The 26,401-nt window shown below is 36.2% G+C and overlaps 1 protein-coding gene across 1 annotated transcript in view; it reads left to right on the top strand.

Annotated features, from left to right (window-relative positions):
- TRIQK (triple QxxK/R motif containing) overlaps positions 1 to 25,858 on the top strand; it is a 139,433-nt gene extending 113,575 nt beyond the window's left edge. The window contains exon 7 of the transcript XR_014136561.1: positions 22,962 to 25,858. The gene's annotated coding sequence lies outside the window, so the exon portion shown is untranslated. The remainder of the gene's footprint in view (positions 1 to 22,961) is intronic.
- Positions 25,859 to 26,401: the final 543 nt, after the last annotated feature.

Genomic DNA, 26,401 nt, shown 5'->3' with positions numbered 1-26,401 from the left:
TAGCTGCCATCCTATCCTGGGCTGTGACATCTGTTGCATTTTTTTTCTTTAACCCTCTGTCCAGGTTTTCTGAATTTAAAGAAAGTCAAACTCTGTGACTCTCTAGTAAAGGAACAATAGGGGTGCACATTTTCCTGAAGTGTGACACCTAAAGTCTAAAACACTAGAGGGCCGAAGAAATTGATTTTTGGTAAAGCTCTCAAGAATGCCTCTTAAAAGGCAACTACAGAAGTGAGTCATCAAAGAAACTGCTACCCATGTGCAAGTTAAGGCAAGAAACTTAGTCTTTCTTGGTATCTCTATGTCTGATCCGGATCCTGGCATGGTTATGGCTTGGAGCACCTCTAGGACTTGAACACTAGGTCTATCTCATTCCTTCTGCACCTGTGTTACCACCACTCTGGTCAAGAGTGTTAGACTACTGGCTTTCTGTAGTCTCTGGAAACTGACTTGTTCTGTGTGAGCTTTTAATTCCTCATCTATAAAATGGACCTAAACTTTCATAAAGTTCACCTTGGATAAAGAAAGCAAAGTCTTGCACAAGGCCTGGCACAATTAATGTTAATTCCATTCTTTTTTAAAAATGGCTTCTATCAACATGCAACAACTCATGTAGCGATGTTTTTTTCTGAAGCAAACAGTCAACTTGATGGATTGGAAAAATGGAACAACAGTTGCCTTTTTGAATCACAGAGGTATTTATAATCATAAACCCTTGTGTGCCATTGAGTCAGCATGATTGAACTGAAGTTAGTGTAGTTCTTCCATACAGAAATAGAGCTGGCAAATGGCTAAATAGCTTAAAATTTCTGTATAAATGAAATACAAATGATCAGTTTGAGGAGTATTGTTTTTTTTCTTACATGAAAACGGGTTAGTGGAAAAAGTATAGGTTTTGAATTGGCTTGAGTCCTTGTTGCATGATCTATGAACTTCATGATCTTAACCCACATTCTTAATGTCTCTGAGCTTTGCTTTCTTCATGTGTAATAGTATTTGTGTATATCTCTGAAGTATGTGGCACATTGTAGATATTCAGTGAATAATGGGTATTATTATTGTTGTTGTTGATTATATCTTTATCTTAGTTTACTTTCTACTAATTTTAAGTGGCATAGTCCTCAAGTCAGCAAATGCTAGCACAGTCTGGTGGAGAGACTAATGCAGTTTCTTCCTTTTGGAAAGTCTCGAACCTTATATGTAGTTACCATCTTGCTTCTTTGCTCAGCCTCTGACCTTTGGTCAGTAGATCTTTGCTCCAGTCTCCTCCATGCAATAGTCTCTTTTTATCATCTCTGACTTCCCAATTGATGAACATCAGTAGCTCCTTCCAACCAAAAGCAAGATAAAGTTCTTGTCTTTTCTTAAAAAAAAAAAAAAAAAAAAAAAAAAAGGTATATGACATAGCCCTGGGAAATAATATTGCTGAGTTGATCTTTACTATTGTTATTTCAAAACCTGCACTCTCAGAATTCCTCAAAGAAAAGAATATTTAAATTGTTCACAGAACATTCATTAAATGATGAAGTCAGAATCCATTTGTTCAAAATAGGTGTAGAAGAACTGAATTATTTTCTCTTAATTGCTTTGATAGTAAATTTAATAACAGACTAAGAAAACAGAAAAAAAAAAAACCAAGACTCTTTAAATTGGCCATCAGTTGGAAATGAAACAGAAATTGGCAAGCAGTTTTACTGTGCAAAATAGATTATATTATGTCATATTCACTGATGATAGATCTTTTAGGTACTTCACACATACTAAATAATAACATCTTACAGTATAAAAAAATTACAGAATTAGACTTGGCTTGCTTTTGAATGGTGAAAATCCCTTTTCAGAATATAAGTATTGTGACAAAATCTGTGGGTGTAGTAAGCCCTTGGGTATCAGTGAGTCTGAACTATCAAGCAAATAAAAGACACACAGCCTATATTTTCTCATGGAGTGAATGGTGCCAAACATAAATATTGCAGCATTGAACATAAAACACCCTATGCAAAAATATAGACCTTGTTTGTTTGATTCCCCTAATGCTTTAAAAAAGCTTACATCAAGGGTACTGTAAGTACTATATTTAAGAGTCTAATTCAATTTAAGGGGGTTCTACACTGCCTGTAAATTTTTCTATTGAATTACTGCCTATTTTCAATTTGAGGCAATGCATTGTTCTAGGCCAACAAACCTTGTTAGGTACTTAATAACAGCAATAATATATATAAGGAGTGACTAAAGTGCGTGTTGAAAATTAGTCATTATTAGTAATTACTGGCAACTTCTTCCCATTGGAGTTCAGACAATATAGTTCAAGGACTATTCTTACTTTTTAAACTAATTTTATGGAATACCTACTATGTGTATGGTCATGTTTAGGAGCTCTCTATGTGTACTTCATTTAATAATTTTACTAGCCCTGCCAAGGAGGTTTTTTAGGGAAGAATCTTTTAGGGAAGAATCCGCTATCTCTATATTTTGATAGAGAGGGCTTTTCAAGTTTTCTCAAGGTTTGGGGAATTTTGAAGGGGACATTTCTGGCTTCATTCTCTCTACTCCATACTTGCTCCTCCCAAGGGGTGGGGGGGGGGGCAAGGAAGAAAAGGTAATAACACTGTTGAGCAGCCAGTGGGTCCCACCCCACCCACGGTCACCCCTCAGTAGTGAGAGAGACTCTTTCTTGGCTCTCTTGAGCTGCTTGATTAAATGAATGAGAAAGATGGATCTCTTCCCCAGCTCCCTCTGTCCTTGAAGTAACAGACCCAGGGCAAATTCCAGGGCCCACTTGGTGCCTTCTCCCTTGGAGAGCCGTTGGCAAGCATCACTGCTAATCACTGTAAAGCAGACATTCTCCAAGCAGCAGACATGGAACTTGCACTCTCAGGCTACTTTCAGACCCTGCTCGCTCCCTTGGCCGGCTGCTAAGGTCTAGACTCAGGAGAGGTGGGGAGGGTGAGAGACAGCCATGCAGGCCTGTTAGTAGTCACATCCCCCATCCATTTTTCCTTTGATCATTATACACTGGGAGTAACAGACATCCCTAAATAGGCTGCGACTTTGGTTTCCAGTTAGCTTCCTGTTCTCCCTGTTCCATTCCTTACCATTAGGCCTTGAAGAAGACGAGCAATATGTGGTTGGGACCCCAAACTACAAAGGAGTGACTATATTTTAACTGAGAGTTGATGGAGTTGGAGAGAGGCGAATAAATTGTCACAACTGACCTATAAATAGGATATGATTTAGAGAAGTGGTGCAAGATGATTTCTTGGGTGTGCAAAGAAAATATTGCAAGTTACGTTGCAAATTATAAGGTATTTATATTTACTTTTGTACTAATTTGTTAAAGGAGTCAGAGAGGTGAAATTTGGAGTCTGTCTGCCTTCTGCGGCATAGAGAGAAGAATGGATGCAGGAGAAAGGGGAAACAAGTGGAGAATAACCTTCGTACTGACATTTTTATCCAACTTATCATGCCAGATTTACTTTCTTTGAATTCAGGTTACCTGATACTTTGTGTACTGATCTTATTATCTCAATATCCGGATTTTGACATTTTGAGTATTGTAAAGCTCATCCATTCTCTGTTTGTTATCAAATTCTCCCACTCTGCTGTAACCAGATACTATTTTAAAATATTTTACGTTTTTTACCAGAGACCTAAAGATGAAATGTCTATATCGTGGTGGTAAAATATTAAGTATTTCTGAAAGAAATGCAGTATTCAGTGCAAATACTGAAAATTTATAAAGGTGGTTCTAAAAATAGCTTTACAGTGCTTAGAAAATATCCTTAAAATATGAGGGGGAGCAGAGTACAGAGAGGAAGGGGGAGGATTGAGAAGGGGGGGTATTCTAAGGTATTTGTTTATTTTGTGCTTTGCTTCAGGTATTTTTGAAATATTGAAATTGTGAGAAACTTTTTTTAATATGAAATTTATTGTCAAATTGGTTTCCGTAAAACACCCAGTGCTCATCCCAACAGGTGCCCTCTTCAATACCCATCACCCACTTTCCCCTCTCTCCCACCCCCATGAATCCTCAGTTTATTCTCAGTTTTAAGAGTCTGTTATGGTTTGGCTCCCTCCCTCTCTAACTTTTTTTTCCCCTTCCCATCCCCCATGGTCTTCTGTTGAGTTTCTCAGGATCCACATAAGAGTGAAAACATATGGTATATGTCTTTCTCTTCCTGACTTATTTCACTTAGCATAACACTCTCCAGTTCCATCTACGTTGCTACAAAAGGCCATATTTCATTCTTTCTCATTGCCAAGTAGTATTCCATTGTATATAAACCACAATTTCTTTTTCCGTTCATCAGTTAATGGACATTTAGGCTCTTTCCTTAATTTGGCTATTGTTGAAAGTGCTGCTATAAACATTGGGGTACAAGTGCCCCTATGCATCAGCACTCCTGTATCCCTTGGGTAAATTCCTAGCAGTGCTATTGCTGGGTCATAGGGTAGATCTATTTTTAATTTTGGGGGGAACCTCCACACTGTTTTCCAAAGTGGCTGCACCAGTTTGCATTCCCACCAACAGTGCAAGAGGGTTCCCGTTTCTTCACATCCTCTCCAGCATCTATAGTCTCCTGATTTGTTCATTTTAGCCACTCTGACTGGTGTGAGGTGATATCTCAGTGTGGTTTTGATTTGTATTTCCCTGATGAGGAGTACGTTGCATCTTTTCATGTGCCTGTTGGCCATCTGGATGTCTTCTTTAGAGAAGGACACTTCTCTTGTCTTCTGCCCATTGTGTGAGAAACTTTTAAGATGATTAAATTTCTACTTTTTTTTTTTTGGAAGGAAAAATGTATAACATTATTTTGTAATTTTTTTTTGTCTTCCTTAATCAATAGTATTCAGTAACTTGGTATTTTTCCTGATATAAGTGTAGATGCTCTTACTAACTTTTCCCATCTTTCTTAATCTAACCGCACTCTACTAATCCACCTTTACTTCTCGCTATTCTCCGTTCGTGGCTCCTATCACATTATTTTCTTATCCCCATTTATGAGTGTCTTATGTATGTTATTTGGTTTCACAAGTATTTATCACTTCTATGTAGTAAGAGTGAATGAAAGGTACCAAGAAGAATATGAATGACAGGGCCTTCTCATGTAAAAGTACATAGTTTTATTGGTGGAAAGAGACTTGATAATGAATAATTACCATACAGCCCTGTGTGAGCTAAAATGATAACTACTCACAAAATGCTATGAGAGCAACAGAAGGTGGGATTGACATTTGTCTGGGGAAGCTTTAAGAAAAACTTCATCTAACTGGAGTCTTTAAGAATTAAGTAACTGCTTTCCAGAAGGACTTTCAGAAGTAGGAGCAAAGGTATAAAAGTCATTAATACAATCAATAATTGTGGGAAAAAAAAAGCTTTCCACAATCATTTATTAAGTCCAACTTGCCATATATATTGAGACCCAGTCTACTCTTGTTTCTAGGGGAAATTCCTGTTATGTAAAAGCATTTTAGGGAGAAACCAGTTATTTTCAGTATATGATACCCAGTGACTTAGACAACTTCTGAGATCTTTACATCTTAGCTACACAAACTTGTAAACAGTTTCCCAAGCTCTTTCCTAAGTTACTGAGAGCTTTCCAGAAGGAATTAGTGTCATTTCCCATAGAACCAGACATCACTTTAATTTTTCAGATAATTAGAAAAATGCATTTTCCTCTCAGAAAGAAACACTAAATATCTTGAGGCACAAATCGAACAATGGACACTTCAAATTAATGTATTTAGATAATTTAATTCCTTCATTGGAGAAGAGAAAGTTTTAATTAAATTGTTATTATTAACATTATATTTAGATAATAAATGTATTGAGATAAAAAAGACTTCTTCTGACCATGGTGGTTAACAGAGACTAAATTTACCATGCTGATTCATACAAGCAGAAAACCAGACAAACTATAGGAAACCATGGTTGTAAGACATTGGATATCAGGCGACAAAGGGCAGTATTCCCTAATGGGAAACAAATCAAGTGAGCCCTGTAATCATCCCAGCTTAGTGCCTTGAGAAAGCTTCCAGGCCACAGTACAGGGAAAGGGAAGCCACAGTGGAGAAAAGACTCTGCATACTCTCAGAGTTGAGGAGGCAAACAGAGATTCCCAAGAGGCTGAAGCAGCTAGATTTTCAGAAAAGATTGACAGAAAGGAGAGAACCGCACAGAGAGAGAACTCCAGAGTATTGCAGAGACTCGACCCTAAATATTCAGCTGAGTGCTGATTGACCCATAGCTGGGGAAGGAACCACTCAAAAGTATTAGAGGGAACAGAACAGGGAGCCTCTTCAGGCGAGGGAATAGTGCTTGTTTCCAGCTGTCAGACTAGAAAAACTCAATGTCTCCCAGTCATTGAGGAGAGTACTCAAAGTCTGGTAGCAACCCTAGGGAATAATTAACCAAATAATTAACCAAAAACTGCTTTGGTCGCATCTAACAAATCTTACAAACAAGACCTTGAATCCTCATACTGTTTCCAAGAAACTTCACTTGCCCCGGAATAAAGCTCAAGAATATGACAATACGTAATTATCGATCAAAGCATCTAATAAAAAATACAGGCATTCAAAGAAGTAGGAAAATAAAACTCATAATGAGGAGAAAAATAAATCAAAAATTGACCCAGAACTGACACAGATGTTAGAATTCACAAACATATTAAAACTTGCAACAGTATTTCCTATTTTCAAAAAACTAGAGGTAAGATAGAACATGTTAAGTAGAAACAAGGAAGATATAAAAAGAACGTAAATCCTTATTCTACAGATTAAAATTATAATTTGTGAGATGAAAAATTTTACTGGATGAGAATAATAGCAGATTAGATGTTGATAAGGAAAAGTTAGTGAACTTGAAGACAGCAATAGAAAGTACCCAAAATAAAACACACTGAGAGAAAAAGTCTAAAATAAATAAATAGAGTATCAGAGAGCATTGGGAAACTTCAAATGGCCTAACAATAAGCATATCATTATTTATTACGAAGTACCTACAGGGAGGGGCAGAAAAAAAAGTTCAAGAAATAATGGCCCCACATGTCCAAATTTGGTGAAAATTACAAACCCATAGATCTAAGAATTTCGATAAACTCTGAGTACCAGAATTGAAGAAAACTATCATAATCCAATTGCTTAGTACCACCAGTGAAGAGAAAAATGTTAAGAGGAGTCAAGGGAAAAAAAAGATAAGGACAGAAAATTTCTCACTGGAAAGAGCACAAATGAGAAGAGTGTGGAGCACCCTCTTTAAGATACTAAAAGAGAAAAAAAACATGTCAACCTAGAATTCTCAACCCAGGGAAAATATCTTTCAAAAATGAAGGCAAAATCAAGACTTTCAGACATACAAATGCTGAAAGAATTTGTTATTAGCAAACCTGTATTGTGAGAAATGTTGAAGGAAGCCATTCAGGCAGAAGGAAAATGATACCAGAAGTAAATATGGATCCACATAAAGGAATAAAGAGCATGGGAAATGGTGGCTACATTGGGTTAATGTACAAGATTCTTTTCTTTCTTTTTTTTTTTTTTAACATTTATTTAGTTTTTGAGAGAGAGAGAGAGAGAAGCGCAAGCAGGGGAGGGGAGAGAGAGGGGGAGACACAGAATCTGAAGCAGGTTCCAGGCTCTGAGCTGTCAGCACAGAGCCCAACGCGGGGCTCGAACCCCAGGAGCCATGAGATCATGACCTGAGCCGAAGTGAGACACTCAACTGACTCAGCCACTCAGGTGCTCCCAAGATTATTTTCTTACTACTTAAATCTCTTTCAAAGAAAATTGACTAAGCAAAAATAAAAAGTGTAGTATGGGGGTTATAATACACATAGAAGTGAAATATATGACAACAGAAATACAAAGATCAGGAAGAAAGAAATGGAAGCATACTATTGTCAGGTTCTTATGCTGTAGGTGAAGCATTATAGTGGCAAATGAAGGTGGAGTGATACGATAAAGCTATATGCTATAAACCACTGAAATAACAAAACAAAGAGTTATAGCTAATGAGCCAACAAAGGAATGGAATGGAATCATAGAACAATGCTCAACCTAAAATTAACGTATATTAGAAGACAACAACAATTTTATTATCCCGTATGAAAGAAAAAGGATTTACATGCCCTGTACAAATATTTTTACCTAAGGAAAGTAATGTCATTCATATTGTTTTCCTCTGATGTCTTAGTCTGATAAAGATATATAGTTCAGAGAACAAAATGTTAAATACTTCTATAGACCAATAACGCTTTGCTGCTTTTTCCACAGTGCACATGAAGGGTGCCTTCAGTAAGTGTGACACATTTTCAGTGTGGTAGAAATGCATATGTAGGTATATTGCTAAAATGCCTTGCCATTCTCTGCCATACAAGAAAGAATTTACAAATACTTGTGAGTGAGAGTGACAATATTGGCCTTCAGTCATTTTTAATTTACATTAAAAGGAATGCATTCACATTATCCACTTATTTCTTACTAGCAATGAATTTCCAGTGATCTGTCTCATGACTTACCTAGAATCTCTGCCTGTCTCGGGTTAAGAACAGATGACATGAATCTATTTCCCAAGCCCAAACCCAACTCCAGAAAGAAAACTTGTCACTTAATGGCCATTTCTCATCTTAAGCTCATCCTTAGTAACTTGGTTGCTTCCCTCTTTATTCCCTAAATTGTTTTGTCAGTTTAAAAAACTTTGAGTTTGGCAGTCTATAGCATAATTCAAGTTAGGAAACACTGCCGTAGACACTGTTTTTCAAATATGATTTTTCTTAACTGTCTTTTTGATGGGAGCTGGATGGCAGCCAACACAAGATGGAGTTTACTAATGAGACTAAGTACAGGCACTTAGTGTTCTTGATTGAAAAAAAATTCTACACTTCAGGTTCTCAATCCAGTGCCAAAGGAGGACCGACTTTCAATGAAAGAGTGTAAATATTCAGCCATTCCACAAATATATTGAATGCCTACTTGTGCCAGGCACTGAACTCAACAGTGGTGAAATTATGGTGAGCTTAGAGGGCAGCAAACTCTAGCTGAGGTGAAATCCCAGCAGGGAAAGATAGCAATGAGTGAAAGTGTTAATGTTAGAAAGCTATGGCATTAGGATCTGTGGAAATAATCGGAAAAAGAGGACACTTAAGTGCTCCCCTCTATACCATTCTATTTTGCTACGCTTTATAACTATTCTATTTTTTTTTAATGTTAGGGCCACGAATTACTGTTGTAACAAAAATTGTGTATTTAAATTGTTCTTTAATGTTTATTCATTTTTGAGAGACAGAGACAGAGTGAAAGTGGAGGAGAGGCAGAGAGAGAGGGAGACACAGAATCCAAGGCAGGCTCCAGGTTCTGAGTTGTCAACACAGAACCCGATGCGGGGATTGAACTCACAAACGCAAGATCATGTCCTGAGCTGAAGTTGGACACTTAACCAACTGAGTCACCAGGCACCCCCAAAATTGTATATTTTTAAATTAATGCTATAGTTTCTTTATTTCATGTTTTTGTTTTTGTTACTCCAATATTATGTGATCATTATTTTATTTCTAATTTTAAGTACTTGGGTATTTAAAAAATCTTTTCAGGGCACCTGGCTGGCTCAATTGGTTAAGCATTGGACTCTTGATTTTGGTTCAGGTCATGATCCCAAGATCTTGAGATCGAGCTCTATGTTGAGCCCTGAGTGGGGCCCGGCGCTGGGTCCCACATCGGGCTCTGTGTTCAGTGTGGAGTCTGCTTAAGATTCTCTCTCTCTCTCTCTCTCTCTCGCCCCCTCTCCCACTCTCCCTCTTGTGTGCACTCTCTCTTTCTAAAATTAAAATTAATAATAATAATAACCGTAGATCTTTTCTGTGAGGCTACAATTTCTGGACCCCAAATAAGAAAGTGTGTGTGTGTGTGTGTGTGTGTGTGTGTATGTGTGTGTGTGTGTATGTGTTTGTAGTAACAGAAAAGATGCAATTGTCATATTTCTTACAGTCTGTAGTGTCAGTGGAATTAAGATGGTATTTATGCTTATGGGGTAACGAAGGGGCAGGTTGTGGTTCTTTAAAGTTATTTACTATGTGTTAAAGCTGCTGTCTTTCAGATGGATGCTTAGGGCAGACCAGTGATACTATGCATCTCAGTGTTTCATGTTTAGAACCGGGTCTCTAAACTCAGAAAGACTGGCCAGGAGCCCAGCTGACAGGTGGAACCCACCATGTAGCCATGGCAGCCATACCCTGAGCCTGGCCTGTCACCTGACAGGTGGAATCCACTGATGAATTTGGGCTCTTTTCAGCAACAAATTCCATTTTTTCAGCCGGCAGTCAGCTTTGCAACCTTCAGGTGTGACTCTAGAGTGCCATGGAAGAAGCCATTTCTAATGGTGCCCATCGAAAGCAAACCAGTTCTAAGAAACACCACACACAGTCTCATAAACACACAGCCATCGCTTCGTTTGTATTTCATTACTCTAGACTGTTTTTCTCCTGAACGAGATATCACCTTTCCCGGAGTGGAGCAGTGTAAAAAGAGTGACTGTGACAGCTGACAGGTGAGGTGGGTCCTTTTGCAATGCAAGCAAGCTTTCTGATCTTGGGCCAGTGGGTCTCACCTGTCAGCAGTTGCTGACAGCGCAGGGCTCACTGCCAAGAGCAGGAGCCCTGTGACTTTGACATGGCAGATGGGAGTCAAGTATAATAGCTGACAAGTGAGATGGGCAACCCGGGGAATGTTCTCTTGCATTTTCCAGGGTCAGGGTTTATATAAAAGGTCTGTGGCTGTGCCCAACTAGCCCAGTGGCTAGACCACCTTCTGGAGTCCTAACAAAAAGTCAGAGACCGAACATCTCAGGTAATTGGGATTTAGTGCCTATTATGTGGCAGATATTTATAAATATTTTCTCTATCTTCAGAACAACGCTGCAACGTGGTGGTCACTGTTTTGCACATGAGAACATGAGAGCCAGTTGAATGAGCATCTCAGAGCTACACAGCTAGGAATCAGGAAGGCTGGAATAAGACACAGCTCTATCCAGCTCCCAAGCTGGGTTGTTTCCCAAATTTTGTTGCTACGTTTCCAGTAATTTCCTGTTTCTACTTTTCAATAATTTCTATTTCACTTTTGTAGTGAAAGGAGAGGACTATAATAATAGGAAAAACTATAAATTAAAATCAATCAGTAGAAAGAATATTGTGTGTGTAATTGTGCTGTGTACAATATTTGGCTTATTATAAATTTAAATGGAACATACTTCCTAAATTTGACTTAGATAACTGACAGAACTTTTTCAAGTACCAGACCTACAACAAACAGAAGTAAGTTTAAGAGTCTCCTTAGATGTGTGATATGTAAATCATATGTACTATGAATACAATTAGAAAAAGGAAAGATGGAAGATGTCACTTTAAAAAAAAACAGTACTTTTCACATTCTACGGAATTATAGACTTTATTATAGGAAAAAAACCCTGCCCTTTTTTAGGGCATTTATTTAAACATTTTATTAAAACTTTTGAATATACTGACATCGGATCAAAAATCTGTATGGATCAGGGAAGTTAAGAAAAAGTAGAATGAAATTGTGTGATTTTTAAAAAAAAAATGTGGCCTCCTTGGGGATGAGGAAGGCACAGGTAGTGGGGCCTGGAATGGAAGGAGAGAGCACTGGGCTTTGGGAGAAGCCAGCAGGGAGCAACACCTGTTACGTGAGCTCGGGAGGGAAGAAGGGTCCAGGAGATTCATTTGAGTTCATGGACGTTGGAAGCAATGACACTAGATGCTGATTTTTAAGTCTGTCTTTTCTGTAACAGAATTTCCTTGTAATGGGTGTCGGGTTTTCTCAATCCTTTTAACACATAACTACACTGTGTTACTGGAGCCATGACCTCAGAGACTAGAGGAAGAAGTTTCAAGGCCAGTGAGGGGAGGTGCACAACCCACACTCAGACTAATTGGCATGCTGCCAGCAGGTGGATTCCTTGGTGAGTTCCAGGAAGCGACCAGCAGTCAAGATCACCGAGCTCCAGAATGGAGGTGAGGGCCAAGTTATCAATGGGGGAGTGAGATATCTTGCCACTACATCTCTTCCCTGTGTAGATTACTTGTTTGGTGGTCTCATCCTGCCTCCTGGCTTTAAATACCATCTATGTGCTGATACTTAGAGCTATCGTCCAGCTCCAACCTCTTTCCCACCTGCCTAGCATCATTGCTTGATATGTCTCATAGGCCTATCAAACTTCTTGATTTACTAACAGCCTCCAATATTTCTCCTTCTTAAAGTTCCCCATCTCAGTAAATGACATCGTTCGTCCTCATACTAACCAAAAAAAAAAAAAAAAAAAACAAAAAACAAACAAAAAAACACATTACCATCTTTGACTCCTTTCTAATAGGGATTTCAAATCAACTACTTCCTGTAATCTTCACTAATAATGCTCTAGTCAAAGCCACTGTCCTGACTCTGGACTGTCACAGTAGCCCCGGATAGCATTCTCTGTCCTCACGGCTGCCCCCTCTCCTGGTCCTCCTCCCCTGTGCCTCTCAGTCTGTTGTCCACATGGCAATTAGAGTGAGGCTTCTACAACCTATGTCAGAGCAATCCTCCTTTGCTCATTACTCTTCAGTAACTTTCTAGAGGAGGTGTGGTTGGCTCTCTCTCAAGCATCCTGTGTCTCAGTAGCTAGCACAGTGCCTACCACCAGAGCGGTGTCTCACAATGCCTGTTTGTTCACTGACTAGGGAAATATAATATTTTTCTACCCAAATGGGAAGGCGGTAGGAATTGGAGAGGTGTGTACTACTCAAGAAGGTGCTATGTACTCTTCAGCAGCTTTCTTTTCAAGGCTAATTTCACAGCAAACATGAGATTATGTTTTAACAGTTTCTGAGAAATGATAGCAAATGGCAAGAAATCTGTACATTAGCAACATAGACAACTTCATGGCTCAGGAAATGAGAAAATGCAAAATTGTGATAGCATAAATAGGGGGTTTTCTGTATATATAGCTTCCTCTTAGCCCAATCTTGTGTTTATTGAATATTCATTGGGGTATGTTAGAACAGTGAACAATATTTTGTGAGCTTGGCAAAGGAATAAATTGCTGAATGGCTTACATTTTTGCTATCAAGAAAGCCCCACAAAATGGGCCCAAAGTAACATGCACCAAGGTTGATTGAAAAGTAAATTTATTTCACTGACCTTATCAATTCAGTCTCCTTCTCTATTTGCTGAATCCTCCTATTTTATACTTCTCAATGGCTATCAACATACTTTTTTATGAAAGCTTGTCCCTTTATATGTGTCCTGCAATCTCTTCCTTTATTTATTTCCCCTGATCTCTTCTAATAACATTTGCCTCTTCAAACACCTTACTTTTCCACCTATTTTCTCCTGCAAGTATTTGTACTGAGAGTCCCAGTTACTTCAGCATATTGTGGCAAAGGACCACCTCCTCTGTATGGACTCCTAACCAGTAGACCCCAACTTTCTCACACATCCTTCCGAATTAAGACTTGAGGAACTTTTCTTGATATCCTTAATCTAGTGGAATTTATTTGCGATACTAAAAAGAAATCATAGTAATTCGTTGAGGTGTCTTCAAAGATACTTTGCTTATGGTAACAGCCTTCATTGAAACAATGAAGCAAAGTATCTGGACACATAGTAGGCACACAACAAACTTCCTTAGAATGAACATGACGACTGTGAGGGTGATTGAGGGGTTGAGTGTGTGATTTAGTAGTATTTATACTTGATGTGGTAGTTCGTAGACAGATGTGAAATTTGAATGCAATTGAAATACGATGTTTTAAGTAGCTGATAACTTTAATATTGTAATACATTTCAGAATGGTTTATGATGTGGGCCATAATCCTGTCACGAAACATATGATCATCACCTAACACAGTATTTGAAATCTTGCCAGCCAAAATTATCAATAAGAAATAATTTTTATCCCAATTAAAAGCTGACTTTATTTCATAACCATCTTATAATAATTGCCTTTAAAGAGTTGTTAACAGATTTAATCATTTGTGTAAAAATATTATCTTATATTTTTTAGACAAAATTCAGGAGAGCTATATTTTAATACCTACACACACACACACACACACACGCACACACACAAATGTATTTTTTTTCCTTCACAGTTAATTGGAAAGTGAATGTCATGTTTAACTTATGGCCAACTTAGTTTGCCTAGAATTTTCTTACTTTCTTGTTTTGCCTCTCTCATCTGTCAGTCCACATCTCTGGCTTTTTAAACTTCTTTCCAAGAGACTTTCACTCTTATATTCTTACAGTTTTATTTTATTTGTCTTTCACTTCCTCTAATAGTCTGTTGCTCCTTCCATTAGTCAATATCACACTCTCATTATTCTTCTATTTTTACTGCTTTTTAGCTATAATCATAAGCAAGCTTGAGCCTTAAAAAACATGCTGTAAAATGTGTGTGTGTCTCTGTGGTAGATTTCATTATTGGTCCAGATTCTTCACTTATCCCTGCATCCACTCCCAGGACCAGCTACATTATTTGCAGGACTTAATACAAATTGAAAATTCAAAATTAAGAATTTCAAGATAGCAACAGCAGAGCGTTAAACCAATTACAGGATCTAAGCATGGAGACTTGTGTGACATACAAGGAACTCACCCCACTAAAGGAGCCACGTCCACAGCCTTTGCCATATGACTTTGCAGTTCTTTCTCTAGAAGCAAGTGTCTCCCCCATCCTACTGATGGTAGGTGCTAAGGTCTGAATGTTTGAGCCCCCTCACCCCCAGAATTCATATGCTGAAATCCTAATCACCAAGGTGATGGTATTAGGAAGTGGAGTCTTTAGGAGGTGGGTAGGTTATGAGGGTAGAGTCCTCATGAATGGGAATGGTACCCTTATAAAAGAGCCCAAGAAATATCAGTTCCCCTTGTGCAATAGGAGGTTATAGTGAGAAGACAACCATCAGTGAGGAAGCAGGCTCTCAGCAGAACTAGTCTCCAGAACTATGAGGAATAAATGTTTGTTGTTTATGAGCATCCAGTTTATGGTATTTATGTTATAGCAGCCCAAATGGATAAAGTCATTGGGTTTGACCATGTGATTTTCTCTGGCTAATGGGGAATGTGAACACAAATGACATGTTTCAGGTTTGTCTAGATCATAAAAAGGCATTAGATGTCTGTGTTTGTCCGTCTGTTTTTCTGTCATGGCAGAAGGACATACATGTCATGTATGAAGGACATGTCTCAACTAACTCCTGGCCATGGGAGATTTAACCTGTAGTATAAAGTTAAGCCCGGCTGAGCCTGGCCTATACCAGTCAGCCCCAGCCAACCTTCAGACACGTGAATGAGAATAAATGATCAGTAACCTGATCTGTTGGGTTTGGGAGTGGTCTGTCACACAGTAAAAGCCAACTAATCAAGTAAATGAAAACAGTTCATCTAAGAGGCTCTAGCAGACAGAAGTGTCTGCTCATTGATCCTCACCTCAGCTTTTCCTGTCTCACGCCTCCCTTACCCAGCTCACACTGTGGATTAGTGAGTTGCCATATCAAGACCCTGGTTGCTCCCCACCCCCCTCAAAGCCAGGCAGTTTCACCAGGCTCTAAACTCTACACTTACTGCCTGCTTCTCCAGTTCCACTCTTGGTTCTGACAGCCTTAGCTCCCTGTCCTGCTAGGGATGTCCTATCACACACACACACAAAGCATCATTCTATCAAGGTATTTGTTGTGACTGTGCCTTCTGTCTTGTCTCCTTGCCTCTACTTTTGGTGCTTTTTTTTTTTTTTTTTTTACTATCTTCCAACTTATAGTAGGATTGACCTTTCAAAAGCATAAGCCAGTTTCTGTCATTCCCACAGTTATATCCTCTTGTGGCAATGTTTGGTAATTGGAGTAAGTAAAACTTATTACACAGCTGCTATTGTTGACCTCACATCCCTCCATTCCTCTGTTTTTCCCTGTGCTCCAGCCAGACTAACCTTTCTAAACAATGCCATGCCCATTTCCATCTCAGAGCCTTTGATCATTCTGATGGAAACATGCTCTCTACCCCATCTTCAGTTTTTCCATGATTGTGAGGTGTTCCTACTGATCCACTCCTATTACTGTCCTGTTTTATTCTGGAAGACATCATGTCTGAAGGGATATTAAAAATCAAGTAAAAAGGGAAAAATGCAATGCATAATTTACAGAAAATAGCAATAATGAATAAAAGGCACCAGCGACCAGATCTGGGGCTGCTAATTCTTTGAACGTTGAACCAAGGAAAACCGACAGTTAGAAGGCATGACAGTTCCTTCCTGTACTCTCAAAATAGGAGAATCTAAGAGGGCCTTCTGTTGTTTTCCACCTGTTTTTTTATGAGGTAAAGCATGAAGTGGCTATTAAGAGATTTTCCTTATTCCTACTTCCTCATGTTTATTTTTGATGAAATATTTTCTTGATTCTGGCCAAATGTCTACATGTCTTAATTTTGGGTAATAATGCTAATTATATATATATATATATATAAACTTGTTTATATATATATATATATATATATATATATATATATATATATATATATAAACAAAAATATATATAATTTATATATATATATAAACTTGTATCTTCATAATATTTTCAAGGGAATTATAGGGAGAATATATCAGAAGCTATCAGGCAGACATATTCTTTTTATTTTAGATGTTTATTTATTTTTGAGAGAGACAGAGTGGGGGGAAGCAGAGAGAGAGGGGACAGAGGATCTGAAGCAGGTTCTGTGCTAACAGCAGACACCCCAATGCGGGGCTCAAACTCAGAAACCGTGAGATCATGAACTGAGCTGAAGTGAAGCTTAACTGACTGAGCCCCCCAGGTGCCCAGCAGACACTATTCTAAACTGGAATTTGATAACATTCTTTGTTTTTTCATTGACTTTTTTTTTTATATTTGACCTCCTGCCTTTTTCATTCACAAATCAACCAACATGAAGATAAATCCTTATAAAAATTTCTATAAAATATTCTCTATTCTTTACCAAAGAAAAATAATGATAAATTTTAATTGTTGTTCAGTAAATTGCCAATATTATTAAAGCTTGCAGTAATTATGGAGATGGTAAGAATATGTAAAGGATAAAAAAAAAAGTTATACTAAACAATTACCATAAAACACTTACGTGCAAATCTTGTAAGCCACAACCAAGGTCAACAGGAATAATGATTAGGGCTATGGATTTGACCACAGCAAGGTACTGCCATGTGAAATGCACTAAAGCTTTGTCAAGCTTAAAGAAGGATCATAATTGACAGAGAAGGTAGACAGAGTAGAGGAGGGATGGGCTCCACCCCTTGATATTTAGGGATGAGACCGAAAGACTCCAAAACCAGGTAATTATAAGCAGTCGGGCAGAACTGAACTGTCTATTCATCATATGATAAAATGGAAAAGAATGATGTCCTTTAGTGGAAGTGGGAGACTGGTGCATGGCAGAAGCTAGTCAGTCCTGTGTCTGGATGGAACTAGAGCCTAGGAAATAGTCCCACAAAAAAAGGGTGAACAAATGAGAAAATACAGGAGAGGGAAAAAAACATCATAACTTGAAAGTATCTCTTTTCTTAGATGAGTCTGAGATATAGCTAGGAAGAAATGCTACTTTCAGGGATGAATCAGGAATGTGTCCTTTGCTATGGTTTACATAATGTTCATTCAAATAGCACATTATACAAATCCTTTCATAGTTACTAACATTTCATATAAAATAGTTACTAACATTTCATATAAAAATATATGGGATAAGTTGATAAACTTGTTCATTTATTATTATATTATATGTATTTTGTTTATATAGATAAAATGTTTCACTTGTAGAGAATTTAATAAAGAAAAATAATGGGAAACAGAGGAAAAATATGACACTTATGGAGCCCTCAACATAATTTCTTATGTACAACTCTTGCTTATATAATTTGTAATTTGATCTTATCATTGGTGAATTTTATTATAAATTAAATATTTTCTAGCAAGAGTTTTAAAGACTTCACCTTATGTTTTATAACCACATTTATTGAATTATATAGATATTATAGTATATTTAAAAGTTCTTATTTTTCCTCTAAAGCTAAATCTTGCTCATTATAGTGCATCTCTTGGTTAGGTAAATAACATACATAAGAGATTTTTTTCAGGAAAAGTTTTTTAGCGGTACATTTTGTGAATCATTAATTATTTGAGATTGTCTACCATGACAACTTGGGTGGGTATAAAATTTAGTTACATCCTTTTGCACTTAAGTACTCTAAAGAAGTTATTTTACTATCTTCTGACATTAAATATTTTGGAGAAGTTGAAAATCTGCATGATTTTTCTTCTCTTACCTGTGAACTTCTTCTTTTTTCTTCCTAGATGCTTACGGAAGTCTTCAATCTTAAGAGTTATTTTTCAGGAAGCTATATTTGTTGTTTGCCTTTTCACATTGATCACCTTTACACATGTTAACCTCATTTTTTGAAGTCTTATTTAAAATCTTTTACTTATAAGACTCAGCATATGTGTAACTCTATGGATTATTTCTTTCTCAAGAAAATTAGTGCATTTGATATATCATTTTGTCTGTCATCAGAACAAGGGAGACTCTAATGTCAATATTTTCTGCTACTTTAGTTTTTACTTCAATAAAACTTATTTAGCACCAATTTGGTAACAGGCAGTGTGCTGGTGAAGGAAATAAGGGAAGAATAAAATATGTTCCCTGCCCTCAGTAAATTTATAAATATTCTTATGCTGTGGCTCTTGATAATCACAGAGGCTAGTTCTAGAATGTAGAAAAGAGCTTGAATGTCTTTGAAGAAGAGAGACTTAGTTCAATTGACTTTCACATGCTGCCTGAGTAAAATCTCATCAACAGTCCTGTTGTATGCTTAACAATAACAAAATATATACATAAATCTATGTGCAGCAGTTTATAAATATATCCACATAAACAGATGCTATTCAATAATAGTTTCTATGTTTATTGTGTGGCACATGCTGTGCTAAACCCTTTTTTAGATCATCTGACTTAATCTTCACAATAACCTCATGAGTTATATTTTATCTGTCTTTTACAGATGAGGAAATGAAACTAAGTTGAGTTCCAAGGTCAGACAATGCTTAGCACAAATTAGACACTCAAATCAAAATTTACTGAATAGGAGAAGAAACTAGGACTTAAATCCAGGGCAGTGTGAATACAAAATCTTTGTCTTAACCACTATACTAAACAGCTCATCAAGGGGAAACAAACAAAAATAACAGCACAAATAAAAACAAATCAGTTCTGGCTAAGGTTCAAAGATAGGAAGACTAGAATTAAACCAGTCATGAACTCTAATTCTGTATTCAAGATCAATTGTCTGCTTTCTTTTCTTCCTTTTAAGTAGAACTTTAACTTTAATTAGACATTTTAGCATATGGAAGTTAATAAATCTTTACTCAGATATCAAAGTCCCAAATATGAACTGTAAGATTTTGATACCCAATAACCAATAGAGAATTAATAGAGGCTAGATGGGAGTTTTAAATCAAAATTAGGTATGTAAATTTACATTTAAATAGAAAAGGAATTTATGTTTTTAAAAAAACTATTACACAAAATTATCCTGTATTTAAGCTGGTGGTGATTTCTTTTAATTAATACGTGGAAAAAAATAATAGCAGGAAATAAATTATCTAAATAGTCACCACCCATAATGAACCAAACACGGTGATAGGTGACAGCTTACATTAAAAAAAAAAAAAAAATGAGGGGGCTTTTATGAAATAGTTTATGTAAAATAATTATATTTGTTTTTAAGTATTAATCAAATGCATTTATCTTTATACTTCAATAATATAAATGTAATTGTATAATAAATATATAAAACAAATACTATTTTTATGCTAATAAATATAATAAATACTTATTGGGGAAAATTTCAAAATAGAAAATGCAAGAACAACTAAAATGTCACTCATGATCCCAATACCCATAGGTAACAGCTGTTGAAATTTTTATGATATCTTCATTCATGAAACACCTAGCATACTGTGAGGGGATGCTGGTATGAGGGCATCAGTAACGTGACTGGACAGTTTGATTATTACACTGACTAGTTTCCACAAAGGAAAAAAAAAGATTTGAAGTTTAATTTATATGATTTGTTTTTAATCAGTTCTTTTCTGAATATTCTCTGTGGCTTGAAATATAATAAATAGTATTATGGAATATAACTTACAATGATTCTATAAAGTATAGACAGTCAAGGACAGAAATTTAAGATGGAAGGCCAAAAAGATGCCATAAAACAGTTGTAAAGTAAAGAATTTGTATCATTTTTTAACTGCAGAATAACAGTAAATAAAAAAGAGTATGTTACGCATTTAATCCAGAAATTCCCACACTTCTTCCTTCACACAATTCATTATATGGGCCCCGAAGGAGCTTCTGCGTAAAAACAAAGATCTAATTGTGTACTTTAAAAACTGGTTACACAGTTTACCTAGTTTAATAATCTTGAACAACAAAGGAGGGATTTTTCGGGGTGGGTGGGGGCTGGAGTTTGGTTGACGCTCCATGGCTTGAGGCATGGGAAAGGAGAGTCCAGTTAGGAAAGCAGTACATTTATGGCAGAAGTGGATTACTAAGTGGATAATTAATGGTGGTGAAGATAGCAGATCTCCCCTCCCTCCTTGGGCTTCTTCTCACAAGTGAGCTTATAGCCCTGAGGAAGGTTTTTTGTTTTAAAGACCATTCTTTCTGAAACTTTTGGTCTTTCTGTGGTTTATTGAGCTAGTCTCTAAGGTTCAAGGGGGTCAAAGCAGAAGATATCTTCTCCAAGGCATTAAACAGACATTAAAGGAACAAAGCCAGTCTGAAGAGTTTTCACAGGGTCTTCTTCAAAGATTTAATCTACAAAGGAGTTTTTTTCCTCCACATAAGACATTTAATGACTTTAGGAGTCTTAATTTATATCTTTTGCCCTTTCAGTAAAATTTAAAACTGATCAAATTTAAGCACATACATTAATATTAACAGTGTACAGATAACTCTAAAGACTAAATCAAAAGTTTGGGGGTAGGAAGCGGTTTATGATAGATTTGTATCTTGATTCCCCCTACATATTAGAATTTTTAGATGCATTAATAAACACTATATATGCATGTATAGTAAGAGCATGTGTAATTCTTTCCAGCTCAAATAACCTATGTATCACATCCACATGCAAACATGTATATTTCATTCTTAGGTTATTTAAAATGACATTACATCTTTGTAGTAAGTCTTTCAGGGTACAGCCAGCAAAAAACAACAAGCACATGATTAAAGCATTTTCTCCATTGATGTCATTGCCATAAATAGAGCCAGATAAAGAGTAGATAACATTAATAGTAAAATGCATATTGATTACTATTTATCAATATAGTCATAAAGTGCTATTGTAATGGTACAATAATGGTTATCTTGGTAAATTCTTATAGTCATACCCATGATATGAATAAAAATCATTTGAGCAATAGTGTCTTGTATTGTGAATCATAATATAAATAATTACAGAAGAATAACTTTTTAAATGTCTCATTTTTACTGCATGTGTGTGTATGTTCACACATGCACATAGATCATGTGTCTTCATTTAAAAGCCGTGGCTTCTATAAAATTTAATTACATCTCCCTGCAGCTTTAAATTGTGAGTGGCTCTAAATCAAGTGTGTCTTCAAAACAGGGGCTGCTTCTATTAAATTTAATTATGTTTCTCTGCATATTGCACAGTGGAGGTGTAGTTGCTAAATGAGGGCATCTTCTATGAAAATGGCACAGGAAAGATGTAGAAACAAGCGGGATGGCCTTCATGCTTCTTTGAAGTGGATAAAAATACTGTTGTCTTGCCATAGTCAAAACTCTCTGGAACCAGCTTTAGTAATGTAAGACAAAGCCAAGAAGATTGAATTTTTCATGCTATTTTCACGTATGATATGTACATTTTTGGAAATATTCCATTTATGTTAATTTTTCAATACATTAAATATGAATTCAAATGATTGAAATGTAGAAAGTCTTTTGCATTATATTTGAATTTCAGAACCATATGCGTCACTAATTTCCAGTCATACAAAAGGGATTAAAGAGGCAAAGCAGCTTGAAATTATACTTTCTTTTGTTAAAAAACAAACAACAAAAGAAGAATACTGGGGATTTTTTTTTTTGTAATTTCCAAAGATAAAACTTTTCTTTTTCTTTTTAAAATCATAAGTATACATACATGTATATATACATCTATATATATGACTTGATATCTTAATAGTTGCTTGATTATATGACCTATTTTTATGAGGGTATACATTTGATCATACATGTGTTAAATATTAAAAGCCGGCTTTTGAAAACTGGTAAAAACAGAGAATTCATGAACGGATCACCTGTAAAATGAGATTGACGCAGTACCTGTTGTTAAGCACTTACTGATTGATGTTATAAATCAGGGTAATATACGTTGCTTAAACATAAAGTCTCTATAGATGCAGGCTAAGTAAAATGGATAATTATTTCTATATGTGTTTCACAATATTCAATAATATATTATTATATAATTTATTATTATTACCATTATGGAATTGCTTCTGTGGGGGGTGGGGGTGGCAGGAAGTTGATTACCTCAGTATTACTCTCCCTCAAGGAGATGGAATTTTCAAGCATTACCATTTGGGGGGTTTAGTACTTAGAGAAGTAGGCCTAACTAAAATAAACATTACAGAAGTTCATGTTCCCTAGCTCACTCAATGGAATAGTCTTTTCAGTTTTTGCTTTTTCCTTCTTCTATAAGCTAGAGTCCTTTCCTAGAATGAAAGCAAAAAATGGCCTTTTCACTCTTGAGCAAATTAAAGTCCTGGCCAAACATTTTCTCAACTTGCATAGAAGTGTAATTAACTCACTCAGCTGGCTTTTTTTTTTTTTTTTTTGACATGCAGACCTCGTGGTGTTCTGCTCCAGTCTTGAGAGTTAACCACGCATTGCAGCAGACATGTTTATTTGCGTAAAAGGACACCTTGTGATAACAGTGGCAGTACTCTTGCAACTTGTCCATTTCCTGAACTGCTTGGAAATGTATCGAAGACAAACACTACAGATGCAGGTACCCCAAAGTCATACATGTAATCTTTTACTTTGGTTTAAAATCATGACATCAGAGATCCTGCCAGATGTGGGTCATGTGCCTAGATAACCGTATAGAAGTGAACATTTGAAATGGCCATCCTCTAATTTAGGTGGAAACTTATAGAAATAAGAGAAATCAGTCTTTATGGATCAAATTTTTATTGCAATCTATATCTACTGGCTGAGAGCAAGAATGGGATTTTCAACTCTAGAGAGGCTATTTCCTACATTAGCTCAGATTGAGAATGCTCTGAGAATCAACATTACAGATTAACAGTTGATTTTGTATTATTCAGAGTGTGTGTTTATTAGAACCCCTCTCATGACATATTTTCTGTTAAATTCATCAACACATCACAATTTAATAGGCATAGCTTGTAAAAATGATTTGTAGATTATTTGTTTAAATTATGGTCATTGGGCTGATTGGCTGGCTGTTCTAGAGTAAATGTACCCAAATAAATTACAAACCGAGATGTTCATTAGTAAATTGGGGGCATGAGGGTAAAAAAGTAAAACCAGCTAGATGCACAGAGCTTAGCTGAGTATGGATGTACTCAGGTACCAACATCAGTTTGGTACTTGCCAGTCTTCATTTTAGTATCTTTTTTCACTAAACAGCAATAGAAAAGGCTCCATTTTTATGGCCTGTAAGAGTGTGCCATATACATAGTGCTATATATATGCATTAAATTGCAAAGCTTTCCCCATTCCATTTTCACTATTTCTAAATACTGTCTAAAATAAAATGATTAAAATGTCAGTGGATCCACATGCATTCCATTTTTGCAATAAGCATTTCTTTCTACAAAAGAGAAATGCTGTTTAATTTCAGTGTGATTGTGAATTTTGTAAAATGAGGATGTAATAGCATTTTACTTAAACTTATAGCATCTTCTGCTCATATTGTGTTTCAGAATAGTTCCTTCATAATTAAAGTGTCAAAAAACACATTTGTAACAAGAATGATGAAATTCATTCTGAATAATCCGTCAGCAAATAATAACCTGCATTTCCTGCTCTCAAACAGAATCATTTAATACCTTTCAATCATTCAGTTCTTCCCTCTTTTTTCTTTTTTCTTGTTACTCTTAGAAAATAACTTCCTATAACAGCTTAGAAACTATTTTATGGGCTTAATGGAGGTTTTTCTTTAGCTGGAATGTTATATGGTTAGCAAATGTTTCTATAAATATGTAAAATGCTCTTCCCTGAGTCCCCACTGGATGCCTCTCAACTAGAGCATTTCCAAAACAATAAACAAGGCAAACAAAGAATGCTTCAAAATAATCATAATTTCACATTTCCCCCCAAACATTGTTCATTTATTCTTCTATTTTATTGGTGAAAACAGAAATCATATTGAGTGGAGGATTTCCCCTCACATAGAGATGAAGGCAGGTTGACATTTAGGAACTATGGCATATTATGTTTCTGAAATATGGAAGGAGCAAGTCAGATTATTCAAGTGCATTTTCTCCATCTAAGATCTTGTTTTATCATTGCCTGTTTGAAGTGATACTCATTTTACATTTACTTTTAAAAATGTAAATTAACAAACATATTACTTATATACGTGCATGTATACCTACCGGGGATTGTGATATAATGCACATATGAATGAGCAAGTAATGTCCGGGTGCATAATTTAGCTTCTATCGTGAGAATCAGTTTTCTGCTTGGCTTAATATTTTCATGCTACATGTGCCTGAAACTTAGCGTTTGGAGAATTACTGGATTAGGCAATCTATCTCAGGATGATAAACCTATTTATATAGTACATACATCCTGAGTTCTCGTATCTCTTTCCTTTGCATGAAGTTTAGTACAATATTCCAACTGTACGAGGCATGGAACTATAAATTGTTTTATAGTGTATCTTAAGATTTTACTGTAGCACAGGTCAAGCATAATTGTTAAGAGAGAAAAAGAAAATCTTCTAAAATAATTTATTCTTCTAAAAATGCTTCTACCATCCACTGCAGCTGCAGAGTCATAATGCTTTCATTAGAGATCACATCTGGGCTGAATTAAAACAGGAGCCTTTCCCAGCCCTGCAGTGCTTGTCAGGTTGAAAGTTTTTCTCAGAGCTCCTGAAGCCTTTCCAAAAATCAAGGGCTAAGACAGAGAACAGACCTTGTCACGAGCTGGTACCAGGCTTTAAGTACATTCCTGCTATGTTATTCACCGTCTGGCTCTAATTTGGAGGTACATCTCCCTTGTGCTCACTTTATTAACTTACATATGACTAGCCCTTTTGTTTAATATGGAAATAAAGAAAACAGGGTTTGTTGAAGAATAGTACTATACACTGAGGCTTTTATTTTTCCACACATTCGCTTTTTTCCCCTATATGTTTGCTCTTTAAAGCAATTTCCCCATATTTGAACCACTTGGATAATAAAAAAAAAGTAGATAACATGGAGAATTCATAACAGACCTTGTTTTCATCTTTATTTTATAGAAAGGGAGGGGGGGAAACTACATAGATTTTAATGCATTGTATTTTTTTTTATTTTGGCCATCAATTTTATCTTAGAATTCCAAAAGAAAAGGTCTATTGGTGTTAAACATAGACGCAATGATATCAAAGTAAAATTACATAAATTTTGGTGAAATTATTTCAAAACTGTGTTATAAAGTTGAATACAATGGACACTAACTGTTGAGATGTCATGACATTAATAAAGAATGGAAGTATATTAAAATTTTTTTTAAAATCCCGAGGTGTATTAGGAAGAAATACACTACCAATAAAAGAGAAAAAGGAGCTAAAAAATTATCGGGAATGTGTTTCTGATGACTGAACAACCCTCATGCTCCAGATGATTAGCATTTACTAATCTGTCCACTTGTAGAGCACACATACTTTTATTAAAATCCCAAATCTTGGGACAAAAGGAAGATACAAATTCTGTGAGGCTCAACATACCACAAGAGAAACAGGTGCACAAATAGTGATAATGCAATTGCCATGTACTGAAATACAGGTCAACGTACAGCAGTAGCAGTGATTAACTCTGCCTGAGGAGGTCACCTTTGAGCTGGTCTTTGAAGGATGAATAGAAGTTCACTAAACTTTGGAGTATTTACAGATTTTAGCACATTTTTTCATTTTCTCTTCACCTGAATTTACCAGTTGCTATTTTTTGGGGGTAAAAAAATGTACTTCACTATAGCATTGATGTATTCTCTACCTTTAGTATTAATTCTAAAACTGACATTATTCTGACCAATCTTTTTCCTAAGTGTT

This window comes from Panthera onca, chromosome F2 (assembly GCF_046562875.1).
Source record: "Panthera onca isolate mPanOnc1 chromosome F2, mPanOnc1 haplotype 2, whole genome shotgun sequence".
NCBI classification, from domain to species: domain Eukaryota; kingdom Metazoa; phylum Chordata; class Mammalia; order Carnivora; family Felidae; genus Panthera; species Panthera onca.
Note: the sequence above shows the minus strand (reverse complement) of the source record. Positions and strands in the feature narration are given on the sequence as shown.